Source organism: Saccoglossus kowalevskii, chromosome 20, assembly GCF_978046115.1.
Source record: "Saccoglossus kowalevskii chromosome 20, keSacKowa6.1, whole genome shotgun sequence".
NCBI lineage: Eukaryota > Metazoa > Hemichordata > Enteropneusta > Harrimaniidae > Saccoglossus > Saccoglossus kowalevskii.
The window spans coordinates 25227694-25241872 of NC_140660.1; the positions used below are offsets into that span (position 1 = coordinate 25227694).

At 36.0% G+C, this 14179-nt stretch overlaps 1 protein-coding gene across 1 annotated transcript in view; it reads right to left on the reverse strand.

The window, feature by feature from the left end:
* Positions 1-229: 229 nt before the first annotated feature.
* Positions 230-14179, reverse strand: part of LOC102810243 (bifunctional purine biosynthesis protein ATIC-like) — a 97169-nt gene continuing 83219 nt past the window's right edge. Inside the window, exon 6 of the mRNA XM_085494615.1 lies at positions 230-2508. The gene's annotated coding sequence lies outside the window, so the exon portion shown is untranslated. The remainder of the gene's footprint in view (positions 2509-14179) is intronic.

Here is a 14179-nt window from a genome sequence, read left to right on the forward strand (position 1 = left end):
ACCGTTGCCGATAAAAAGGGTTAAGAGTGTACCACCACAATAACTTAACATTCCGCCAACACACAAAACACACATTTTTTAATTTCTGCAACTCACATATACAACATGTACTTTGGTACAGGATTCATTGCACAACTATGCATGGGAAAGTATAGTAGTGTAATGAAATCTAAGCCAAGGTACATCAGTGGTGCATTGTGGGTAATAATAACAACCATACAGCAGTCTGTGCAATTGAAATTGCTTTAGTATTTAATGAGAATTCAGATCAGAATTTAACAACAAAGTTAAATAACAGAAGCAGGTTAGCAGTGACATAAAGCAATAACATTTTTAGTTTCTCAACCAGTAACCATAGTAACCCCAGATTGATATTTACATGTTTACGTCTCCACTAGTATATACTGTAACTAACTGTTGCCACAAATTTGTTTACATACTTTGCTGAATGGGACAATCACTTTTTTCCTACCTGTCAAATAAACTGTGTACATGTAGTACAAGAATACATGAATGTCAAAATGATGATAAAGATAGCAAATGTCAAAAACCAAACCAAAAACTACAATTTAATTTTATATGTTGAATTAATATTGTAAAACCATTTATTTTCATTGGAATCTAACTTGGCAGGGAAACGATGAGTTCTGTTATTTTCCCTGGTCACATAAACTTAGATATCAGTAAAATATGAATGAACTTACAGTAATTTGTTTTTGAGGAAATCATCGCAATTCAGCAAAAATGTTCCATTGCATAAAATATGGGAATTTTTCAGGGCAAATGTGCACAAGAAATCACAAAAAATGTTTAATTTTGGCCAAGAATACATCGCTAATTTTTACTACAGAATAGTTTGGCCAAAAATGACGGTATCCATGGAATGGTTGCTCATTGGGAATTATTAACTTCTCACACCAGTTCAGAAAATGAAAAATATTTCAAAAGCACAACATTTAATAATGGAATAAATAAAAACTGTTTGCAGAAAAAAATATAAAATAACTAACTTGACACATAGTGGCAATATTTGGAAATTGATTGATTATTAAAAAATTAACTGGAAACACAAGTCATTTGATTTGAGGGAAGTAGTAAAAGTTAATTTAGTATTGTTTTCATAAAAATTAAAATAAGAGATGACACACAAAAAAGAAATGTGATACAAAAAACATTAATCAAATTTTTGACTCATTCTATTCTTTGCAACATTCATGTTGCGGATTGTTGAAGGCAGTCAAATATAGCATTATAAACAGATCAACATTTCTTAACAAAAGTTGCCATTTGTTGATTAGTGTACCGTGGTCTTATCAGATTCTGCCGTAAATTCGCCCAGGGCCGTTAAACGGCAGTTCAGGTTTTTAAAAAAATAAATTTGGACCAAGAAACCGCCCAGGGCGATTTTTCGGCAGTTTTCTGATACCTAAAAGTTTCGCCGTGGTCAAGAGTATTGATGTTTATTGCGACTAGCGTGAATGGGTTAACTTCGTTTCGACAATGAGTTGTTATCGCTGTAAATAATGTTAAATTATTCTTCAAATGCTCAGCTTATCTTTTGAAAACAAATATTTTTTTATTTAAAAACAAATCATGGCGCTTTCCCAGCAACATCGGCAAATCTCTTCCGTGCTGGGTTCAATAACATTAACATATTTAAATGTGTTATGGTAATTTGAACACCTTGGCATCATCCATCATTTTCATTGGTTAATTATCGATTTGACCTGTCAGGTCAGGTCAAAACATGGCAGATATTCATTTCTACAGCATCGAGCATTGAAAATATTCGGAATTATTTGCTTAAGATGAAATAAGTTGAAATTTATTTGCATTTTATAACAATTCAACGAATTTATTTTTTGCACGTTATTATAATCATTACTAGGTAATAATCAACAATTGTAAAACGCAGCATGACCGGATTGCGCTACCACGATCATTTGCTACTAAGCAATGCAGTTGTGTTCGTTGTTATTTGAAACATCTTTTAGAATATACTTTCGTTACTAATAAAATGAAACAAAATAATTGTATTTGGCGCACAAGGTTCGTTAATGTGATTTTTTTGGAGAATGATGCGTGGTCTACTTTTTAATCCAGCTAAAAAAAAATGTATACAATTTTAGTTTCTTTCGTTTTGGGTGGTTCAACTGCCGGTGTTGAAAATCGGCGTAGATGGATTTTTCAATGAAAAAACAAGCCCCTAAAAATATTTAATGATAATTTTTTTGAAAATTTGAACCCCAAATAAGGGCCCGCCCAGGGCGATTTTTCGGATGGGCGAATTTACGACAGAATCTGGTTATATTGCATTTAGTTGTTGGATCCACAGCCTCTATTTCAGTCATTTCATCCAGTGTTGTATGACATCACATGATGTCATATCTAGTGATGGAATAGTCTGGTATTTGTGAATACTAATGCAATGGAATGGTCATCACAGGCTTCAGTTATAACCTGGTCTTGAGTTGATCCTGATGGTGAAGCAATGTATTGAACACCACTCTGAAAATATAAAAAAATTCCACTCATAGTTATACCAGTTCTGGGTCTGTTTAAATTTGTTTAACCCTGCATAAACTAGCAACTAGCATAAACTTGAGTAAACCAGAAACTGGTATAATCCTGTCTAAATCAGCAACCTGTCTAAACTGGTCTAAACCAGTGTTACCCTGTATAAATTGGAACTCCTTTTAAACCAGCAACCTGTCTAACCCTGTATAAACAAGCAACCATTCTGAACCTGTTCAAAGTGGTCTAAACTAGTCTAATCTTGTATAAACAAGCAAACTGTCTAAACCAGTCTAACCCTGTATAAACTAGCAAACTGTTTGAACCAGTCTAACTCACTATAAATAAACAAACTGTCTAACTCTGTATAAAATAGCAAACTGACAACCTGTTTAAACCAGTCTAACCTCCTATAAACCAGTCTAACCCTGTATAAACTAGCAACCATTCTGAACCAGTCTAACACTGTTTAAACTGGCAAACTGACAACCTGTTTAAACCAGTCTAATCTTGTATAAACAAGAAAACTGTCTAAACCTGTATAAACTAGCAACCATTCTGAGCCTGTCTAAACCAGTTTAACTCTGTATTAACTAGCAATTGATCTAACCCTGCACAAACTTTCAATCTGTACAAACTAGCAAACTGTCTAAACCAGTCTAACCCTGTATAAACTAGCAATTGATCTAACCCTGTATAAACTAGCAATTGATCTAACCCTGTATAAACTTTCAATCTGTCTAAACCAGTCTAACCTGTTAAAACTGGTCTAACTCTGTATAAACTAGCAAACTGTCTAAACCAGTCCAACCCTGTAAAAACTAGCATACAGTCTAAACCAGTCTAACCTTGTATAAACTGGCAAACTATCAAACCAGTCTAACCCTGTATAAACTAGCAATTGATCTAACCTTGTATAAGCTAGCAACTGACCTAACCCTGTATAAACTTTCAAACTGTCTAAACCAGTCTAACCCTGTATACACTAGCAACCATTCTAACCCTGTATAAACTTTCAATCTGTCTAAACCAGTCTAACCCTGTATACACTAGCAACCATTCTAACCCTGCGTAAAATTTCAATCTGTCTAAACCAGTCTAACTCTGTATACACTAGCAACTGATCTAACCCTGTATAAACTTTCAATCTGTCTAAACCAGTCTAACCCTGTATACACTAGCAACTGATCTAACCCTGAATAAACTTTCAATCTGTTTAAACCAGTCTAACCCTGTATACACGAGCAACCATTCTAACCCTGTATAAACCTTCAATCTGTTTAAACCAGTCTAACCCTGTATACACTAGCAACTGTTCTAACCCTGAAAAAACTTTCAATCTGTTTAAACCAGTCTAACCCTGTATACACTAGCAACTGATCTAACCCTGTATAAACTTTCAATCTGTCTAAACCAGTCTAACCCTGTATACACTAGCAACTGATCTAACCCTGTATAAACTTTCAATCTGTCTAAACCAGTCTAACCCTGTATACACAAGCAACTGATCTAACCGTGTATAAATTTTCAATCTGTCTAAACCAGTCAAGCCCTCTATAAACTAGCAATCGGTCTAAACCAGTCTAACTCTGTATACACTAGCAACCATTCTAACCCTGTATAAACTTTCAATCTGTCTAATCCAGTCTAACTCTGTATACACTAGCAACCATTCTAACCCTGTATAAACTTTCAATCTGTTTAAACCAGTCTAACCCTGTATACACTAGCAACTGTTTTAACCCTGAATAAACTTTCAATCTGTTTAAACCTGTCTAACCCTGTATACACTAGCAAGATCTAACCCTGTATAAACTTTCAATCTGTCTAAACCAGTCTAACCCTGTATACACTAGCAACTGATCTAACCCTGTATAAACTTTCAATCTGTCTAAACCAGTCTAACCCTGTATACACTAGCAACTGATCTAACCCTGTATAATCTTTCATTCTGTTTAAACCAGTCTACCCCTGTATACACTAGCAAGTTCTAACCCTGTATAAACTTTCAATCTGTCTAAACCAGTCTAACCCTGTATACACTAGCAACTGATCTAACCCTGTATAAACTTTCAATCTGTCTAAACCAGTCTAACCCTGTATACACTAGCAACTGATCTAACCCTGTATAATCTTTCATTCTGTTTAAACCAGTCTACCCCTGTATACACTAGCAAGTTCTAACCCTGTATAAACTTTCAATCTGTCTAAACCAGTCTAACCCTGTATACACTAGCAACTGTTCTAACCCTGTATAAACTTTCAATCTGTTTAAACCAGTCTAACCCTGTATACACTAGCAACTGATCTAACCCTGTATAAACTTTCAATCTGTCTAAACCAGTCTAATCCTGTATACACTAGCAACTGATCTAACCCTGTATAAACTTTCAATCTGTTTAAACCAGTCTAACGCTGTATACACTAGCAAGATCTAACCTGTATAAACTTTCAATCTGTCTAAACCAGTCTAACCCTATATACACTAGCAACTGATCTAACCCTGTATAAACTTGCAATCTGTCTAAACCAGTCTAACTCTGTATACACTAGCAACCATTCTAACCCTGTATAAACTTTCAATCTGTTTAAACCAGTCTAACCCTGTATACACTAGCAACTGTTCTAACCCTGAATAAACTTTCAATCTGTTTAAACAAGTCTAACCCTGTATACACTAGCAAGATCTAACCCTGTATAAACTTTCAATCTGTCTAAACCAGTCTAACCCTGTATACACTAGCAACTGATCTAACCCTGTATAAACTTTCAATCTGTCTAAACCAGTCTAACCCTGTATACACTAGCAACCATTCTAACCCTGTATAAACTTTCAATCTGTTTGAACCAGTCTAACCCTGTATACAGTAGCAACTGATCTAACCCTGTATAAACTTTCAATCTGTCTAAACCAGTCTAACCCTGTATACACTAGCAACTGATCTAACCCTGCATAAACTTTCAATCTGTATAGACCAGTCTAACCCTGTATACACTAGCAACTGATCTAACCCTGTATAAACTTTCAATCTGTCTAAACCAGTCTAACCCTGTATACACTAGCAACTGATCTAACCCTGTATACATTTTCAATCTGTCTAAACCAGTCAAGCCCTCTATAAACTAGCAATCTGTCTAAACCAGTCTAACTCTGTATACACTAGCAACCATTCTAACCCTGTATAAACTTTCAATCTGTTTAAACCAGTCTAACCCTGTATACACTAGCAACTGTTCTAACCCTGAATAAACTTTCAATCTGTTTAAACCAGTCTAACCCTGTATACACTAGCAAGATCTAACCCTGTATAAACTTTCAATCTGTTTAAACCAGTCTAACCCTGTATACACTAGCAAAATCTAACCCTGTATAAACTTTCAATCTGTCTAAACCAGTCTAACCCTGTATACACTAGCAAATGATCTAACCCTGTATAAACTTTCAATCTGTATAAACCAGTCTAACTATGTATACACTAGCAACCATTCTAACCCTGTATAAACTTTCAATCTGTCTGAACCAGTCTAACCCTGTATACACTAGCAACCATTCTAACCCTGTATAAACTTTCAATCTGTTTGAACCAGTCTAACCCTGTATACAGTAGCAACTGATCTAACCCTGTATAAACTTTCAATCTGTTTAAACCAGTCTAACCCTGTATACACTAGCAAGATCTAACCCTGTATAAACTTTCAATCTGTCTAAACCAGTCTAACCCTGTATACACTAGCAACTGATCTAACCCTGTATAAACTTTCAATCTGTCTGAACCAGTCTAACCCTGTATACACTAGCAAGATCTAACCCTGTATAAACTTTCAATCTGTCTAAACCAGTCTAACCCTGTATACACTAGCAACTGTTCTAACCCTGAATAAACTTTCAATCTGTCTAAACCAGTCTAACCCTGTATACACTAGCAACTGATCTAACCCTGTATAAACTTTCAATCTGTATAAACCAGTCTAACTCTGTATACACTAGCAACCATTCTAACCCTGTATAAACTTTCAATCTGTCTGAACCAGTCTAACCCTGTATACACTAGCAACCATTCTAACCCTGTATAAACCTTCAATCTGTTTGAACCAGTCTAACCCTGTATACAGTAGCAACTGATCTAACCCTGTATAAACTTTCAATCTGTCTAAACCAGTCTAACCCTGTATACACTAGCAACTGATCTAACCCTGTATAAACTTTCAATCTGTCTAAACCAGTCTAACCCTGTATACACTAGCAACTGATCTAACCCTGTATAAACTTTTAATCCGTCTGAACCAGTCTAACCCTGTATACACTAGCAAGATCTAACCCTGTATAAACTTTCAATCTGTTCAAACCAGTCTAACCCTGTATACACTAGCAAGATCTAACCCTGTATAAACTTTCAATCTGTTTAAACCAGTCTAACCCTGTATACACTAGCAAGATCTAACCCTGTATAAACTTTCAATCTATCTAAACCAGTCTAACCCTGTATACACTAGCAACTGATCTAACCCTGTATAAACTTTCAATCTGTCTGAACCAGTCTACCCCTGTATACACTAGCAAGTTCTAACCCTGTATAAACTTTCAATCTGTCTAAACCAGTCTAACCCTGTATACACTAGCAACTGATCTAACCCTGTATAAACTTTCAATCTGTCTAAACTAGTCTAACTCTGTATACACTAGCAACCATTCTAACCCTGTATAAACTTTCAATCTGTTTAAACCAGTCTAACCCTGTATACACTAGCAACTGTTCTAACCCGGAATAAACTTTCAATCTGTTTAAACCAGTCTAACCCTGTATACACTAGCAAGATCTAACCCTGTATAAACTTTCAATCTGTCTAAACCATTCTAACCCTGTATACACTAGCAACTGATCTAACCCTGTATAAACTTTCAATCTGTCTAAACCAGTCTAAGCCTGTATACACTAGCAACTGATCTAACCCTGTATAAACTTTCAATCTGTCTAAACCAGTCTAACCCTGTATACAGTAGCAACTGATCTAACCCTGTATAAACTTTCAATCTGTCTAAACCAGTCTAACCCTGTATACACTAGCAACTGATCTAACCCTGTATAAACTTTCAATCTGTCTAAACCAGTCTAACCCTGTATACACTAGCAACTGATCTAACCCTGTATAAATTTTCAATCTGTCTAAACCAGTCAAGCCCTCTATAAACTAGCAATCGGTCTAAACCAGTCTAACTCTGTATACACTAGCAACCATTCTAACCCTGTATAAACTTTCAATCTGTCTAATCCAGTCTAACTCAGTATACACTAGCAACCATTCTAACCCTGTATAAACTTTCAATCTGTTTAAACCAGTCTAACCCTGTATACACTCGCAACTGTTCTAACCCTGAATAAACTTTCAATCTGTTTAAACCTGTCAAACTCTGTATACACTAGCAACCATTCTAACCCTGTATAAACTTTCAATCTGTCTGAACCAGTCTAACCCTGTATACACTAGCAACCATTCTAACCCTGTATAAACCTTCAATCTGTTTGAACCAGTCTAACCCTGTATACAGTAGCAACTGGTCTAACCCTGTATAAACTTTCAATCTGTCTAAACCAGTCTAACCCTGTATACACTAGCAACTGATCTAACCCTGTATAAACTTTCAATCTGTCTAAACCAGTCTAACCCTGTATACACTAGCAACTGATCTAACCCTGTATAAACTTTCAATCTGTCTGAACCAGTCTAACCCTGTATACACTAGCAAGATCTAACCCTGTATAAACTTTCAATCTGTTTAAACCAGTCTAACCCTGTATACACTAGCAAGATCTAACCTTGTATAAATTTTAAATCTGTTTAAACCAGTCTAACCCTGTATACACTAGCAAGATCTAACCCTGTATAAACTTTCAATCTGTCTAAACCAGTCTAACCCTGTATACACTAGCAACTGATCTAACCCTGTATAAACTTTCAATCTGTCTGAACCAGTCTACCCCTGTATACACTAGTAAGTTCTAACCCTGTATAAACTTTCAATCTGTCTAAACCAGTCTAACCCTGTATACACTAGCAACTGATCTAACCCTGTATAAACTTTCAATCTGCCTAAACCAGTCTAACTCTGTATACACTAGCAACCATTCTAACCCTGTATAAACTTTCAATCTGTTTAAACCAGTCTAACCCTGTATACACTAGCAACTGTTCTAACCCGGAATAAACTTTCAATCTGTTTAAACCAGTCTAACCCTGTATACACTAGCAAGATCTAACCCTGTATAAACTTTCAATCTGTCTAAACCAGTCTAACCCTGTATACACTAGCAACTGATCTAACCCTGTATAAACTTTCAATCTGTCTAAATAAGTCTAACCCTGTATACACTAGCAACCATTCTAACCCTGTATAAACTTTCATTCTGTTTGAACCAGTCTAACCCTGTATACAGTAGCAACTGATCTAACCCTGTATAAACTTTCAATCTGTCTAAACCAGTCTAACCCTGTATACACTAGCAACAGATCTAACCCTGTATAAACTTTCAATCTGTCTAAACCAGTCTAACCCTGTATACACTAGCAACTGATCTAACCCTGTATAAATTTTCAATCTGTCTAAACCAGTCAAGCCCTCTATAAACTAGCAATCGGTCTAAACCAGTCTAACTCTGTATACACTAGCAACCATTCTAACCCTGTACAAACTTTCAATCTGTTTGAACCAGTCTAACCCTGTATACAGTAGCAACTGTTCTAACCCTGAATAAACTTTCAATCTGTTTAAACCAGTCTAACCCTGTATACACTAGCAAGATCTAACCCCGTATAAACTTTCAATCTGTCTAAACCAGTCTAACCCTGTATACACTAGCAACTGATCTAACCCTGTATAAACTTTCAATCTGTTTGAACCAGTCTAACCCTGTATACAGTAGCAACTGATCTAACCCTGTATAAACTTTCAATCTGTCTAAACCAGTCTAACCCTGTATACACTAGCAACTGATCTAACCCTGTATAAACTTTCAATCTGTCTAAACCAGTCAAACCCTGTATACACTAGCAACTGATCTAACCCTGTATAAATTTTCAATCTGTCTAAACCAGTCAAGCCCTCTATAAACTAGCAATCGGTCTAAACCAGTCTAACTCTGTATACACTAGCAACCATTCTAACCCTGTATAAACTTTCAATCTGTCTAATCCAGTCTAACTCTGTATACACTAGCAACCATTCTAACCCTGTATAAACTTTCAATCTGTTTAAACCAGTCTAACCCTGTATACACTAGCAACTGTTCTAACTCTGAATAAACTTTCAATCTGTTTAAACGTGTCTAACTCTGTATACACTAGCAACTATTCTAACCCTGTATAAACTTTCAATCTGTCTAATCCAGTCTAACTCTGTATACACTAGCAACCATTCTAACCCTGTATAAACTTTCAATCTGTTTAAACCAGTCTAACCCTGTATACACTAGCAACTGTTCTAACCCTGAATAAACTTTCAATCTGTTGAAACCTGTCTAACCCTGTATACACTAGCAAGAACTAACCCTGTATAAACTTTCAATCTGTCTAAACCAGTCTAACCCTGTATACACTAGCAACTGTTCTAACCCTGTATAAACTTTCAATCTGTTTAAACCAGTCTAACCCTGTATACACTAGCAAGATCTAACCCTGTATAAACTTTCAATCTGTTTAAACCAGTCTAACCCTGTATACACTAGCAAGATCTAACCCTGTATAAACTTTCAATCTGTCTAAACCAGTCTAACCCTGTATACACTAGCAACTGATCTAACCCTGTATAAACTTTCAATCTGTTTAAACCAGTCTAACCCTGTATACACTAGCAACTGTTCTAACCCTGAATAAACTTTCAATCTGTTTAAACCTGTCTAACCCTGTATACACTAGCAAGATCTAACCCTGTATAAACTTTCAATCTGTCTAAAACAGTCTAACCCTGTATACTCTAGCAACTGATCTAACCCTGTATAAACTTTCAATCTGTTTAAACCAGTCTAACCCTGTATACACTAGCAAGATCTAACCCTGTATAAACTTTCAATCTGTTTAAACCAGTCTAACCCTGTATACACTAGCAAGATCTAACCCTGTATAAACTTTCAATCTGTTTAAACCAGTCTAACCCTGTATACACTAGCAAGATCTAACCCTGTATAAACTTTCAATCTGTTTAAACCAGTCTAACCCTGTATACACTAGCAACCATTCTAACCCTGTATAAACTTTCAATCTGTCTGAACCAGTCTAACCCTGTATACACTAGCAATCATTCTAACCCTGTATAAACTTTCAATCTGTTTGAACCAGTCTAACCCTGTATACAGTAGCAACTGATCTAACCCTGTATAAACTTTCAATCTGTTTAAACCAGTCTAACCCTGTTTACACTAGCAACTGTTCTAACCCTGAATAAACTTTCAATCTGTTTAAACCAGTCTAACCCTGTATACACTAGCAAGATCTAACCCTGTATAAACTTTCAATCTGTCTAAACCAGTCTAACCCTGTATACACTAGCAACTGATCTAACCCTGTATAAACTTTCAATCTGTCTGAACCAGTCTAACCCTGTATACACTAGCAACTGATCTAACCCTGTATAAACTTTCAATCTGTCTAAACCAGTCTACCCCAGTATACACTAGCAAGTTCTAACCCTGTATAAACTTTCAATCTGTCTAAACTAGTCTAACCCTGTATACACTAGCAACTGTTCTAACCCTGTATAAACTTTCAATCTGTTTAAACCAGTCTAACCCTGTATACACTAGCAAGATCTAACCTGTATAAACTTTCAATCTGTTTAAACCAGTCTAACCCTGTATACACTAGCAACTGTTCTAACCCTGAATAAACTTTCAATCTGTTTAAACCAGTCTAACCCTGTATACACTAGCAAGAACTAACCCTGTATAAACTTTCAATCAGTCTAAACCAGTCTAACCCTGTATACACTAGCAACTGATCTAACCCTGTATAAACTTTCAATCTGTCTGAACCAGTCTAACCCTGTATACACTAGCAGCTGATCTAACCCTGTTTAAACTTTCAATCTGTCTAAACCAGTCTACCCCTGTATACACTAGCAAGTTCTAACCCTGTATAAACTTTCAATCTGTCTAAACCAGTCTAACCCTGTATACACTAGCAACTGTTCTAACCCTGTATAAACTTTCAATCTGTTTAAACCAGTCTAACCCTGTATACACTAGCAAGATCTAACCTGTATAAACTTTCAATCTGTCTAAACCAGTCTAACCCTGTATACACTAGCAACTGATCTAACCCTGTATAAACTTTCAATCTGTTTGAACCAGTCTAACCCTGTATACAGTAGCAACTGATCTAACCCTGTATAAACTTTCAATCTGTATAAACCAGTCAAGCCCTCTATAAACTAGCAATCTGTCTAAACCAGTCTAACTCTGTATACACTAGCAACCATTCTAACCCTGTATAAACTTTCAATCTGTCTAATCCAGTCTAACTCTGTATACACTAGCAACCATTCTAACCCTGTATAAACTTTCAATCTGTTTAAACCAGTCTAACCCTGTATACACTAGCAACTGTTCTAACCCTGAATAAACTTTCAATCTGTTTAAACCAGTCTAACCCTGTATACACTAGCAAGATCTAACCCTGTATAAACTTTCAATCTGTTTAAACCAGTCTAACCCTGTATACACTAGCAAGATCTAACCCTGTATAAACTTTCAATCTGTCTAAACCAGTCTAACCCTGTATACACTAGCAACTGATCTAACCCTGTATAAACTTTCAATCTGTATAAACCAGTCTAACTCTGTATACACTAGCAACCATTCTAACCCTGTATAAACTTTCAATCTGTTTGAACCAGTCTAACCCTGTATACAGTAGCAACTGATCTAACCCTGTATAAACTTTCAATCTGTTTAAACCAGTCTAACCCTGTATACACTAGCAACTGTTCTAACCCTGAATAAACTTTCAATCTGTCTAAACCAGTCTAACCCTGTATACACTAGCAACTGATCTAACCCTGTATAAACTTTCAATCTGTCTAAACCAGTCTAACCCTGTATACACTAGCAACTGATTTAACCCTGTACAAACTTTCAATCTGTTTAAACCAGTCTAACCCTGTATACACTAGCAACTGTTCTAACCCTGAATAAACTTTCAATCTGTTTAAACCTGTCTAACCCTGTATACACTAGCAAGATCTAACCCTGTATAAACATTCAATCTGTCTAAACCAGTCTAACCCTGTATACACTAGCAACTGTTCTAACCCTGTATAAACTTTCAATCTGTTTAAACCAGTCTAACCCTGTATACACTAGCAAGATCTAACCCTGTATAAACTTTCAATCTGTTTAAACCAGTCTAACCCTGTATACACTAGCAAGATCTAACCCTGCATAAACTTTCAATCTGTTTAAACCAGTCTAACCCTGTATACACTAGCAAGATCTAACCCTGTATAAACTTTCAATCTGTTTAAACCAGTCTAACCCTGTATACACTAGCAACCATTCTAACCCTGTATAAACTTTCAATCTGTCTGAACCAGTCTAACCCTGTATACACTAGCAATCATTCTAACCCTGTATGAACTTTCAATCTGTTTGAACCAGTCTAACCCAGTATACAGTAGCAACTGATCTAACCCTGTATAAACTTTCAATCTGTTTAAACCAGTCTAACCCTGTATACACTAGCAAGATCTAACCTGTATAAACTTTCAATCTGTCTAAACCAGTCTAACTCTGTATACACTAGCAACCATTCTAACCCTGTATAAACTTTCAATCTGTTTAAACCAGTCTAACCCTGTATACACTAGCAACTGTTCTAACCCTGAATAAACTTTCAATCTGTTTAAACCAGTCTAACCCTGTATACGCTAGCAAGATCTAACCCTGTATCAACTTTCAATCTGTCTAAACCAGTCTAACCCTGTATACACTAGCAACTGATCTAACCCTGTATAAACTTTCAATCTGTCTGAACCAGTCTACCCCTGTATACACTAGTAAGTTCTAACCCTGTATAAACTTTCAATCTGTCTAAACCAGTCTAACCCTGTATACACTAGCAACTGATCTAACCCTGTATAAACTTTCAATCTGCCTAAACCAGTCTAACTCTGTATACACTAGCAACCATTCTAACCCTGTATAAACTTTCAATCTGTTTAAACCAGTCTAACCCTGTATACACTAGCAACTGTTCTAACCCGGAATAAACTTTCAATCTGTTTAAACCAGTCTAACCCTGTATACACTAGCAAGATCTAACCCTGTATAAACTTTCAATCTGTCTAAACCAGTCTAACCCTGTATACACTAGCAACTGATCTAACCCTGTATAAACTTTCAATCTGTCTAAATAAGTCTAACCCTGTATACACTAGCAACCATTCTAACCCTGTATAAACTTTCATTCTGTTTGAACCAGTCTAACCCTGTATACAGTAGCAACTGATCTAACCCTGTATAAACTTTCAATCTGTCTAAACCAGTCTAACCCTGTATACACTAGCAACAGATCTAACCCTGTATAAACTTTCAATCTGTCTAAACCAGTCTAACCCTGTATACACTAGCAACTGATCTAACCCTGTATAAATTTTCAATCTGTCTAAACCAGTCAA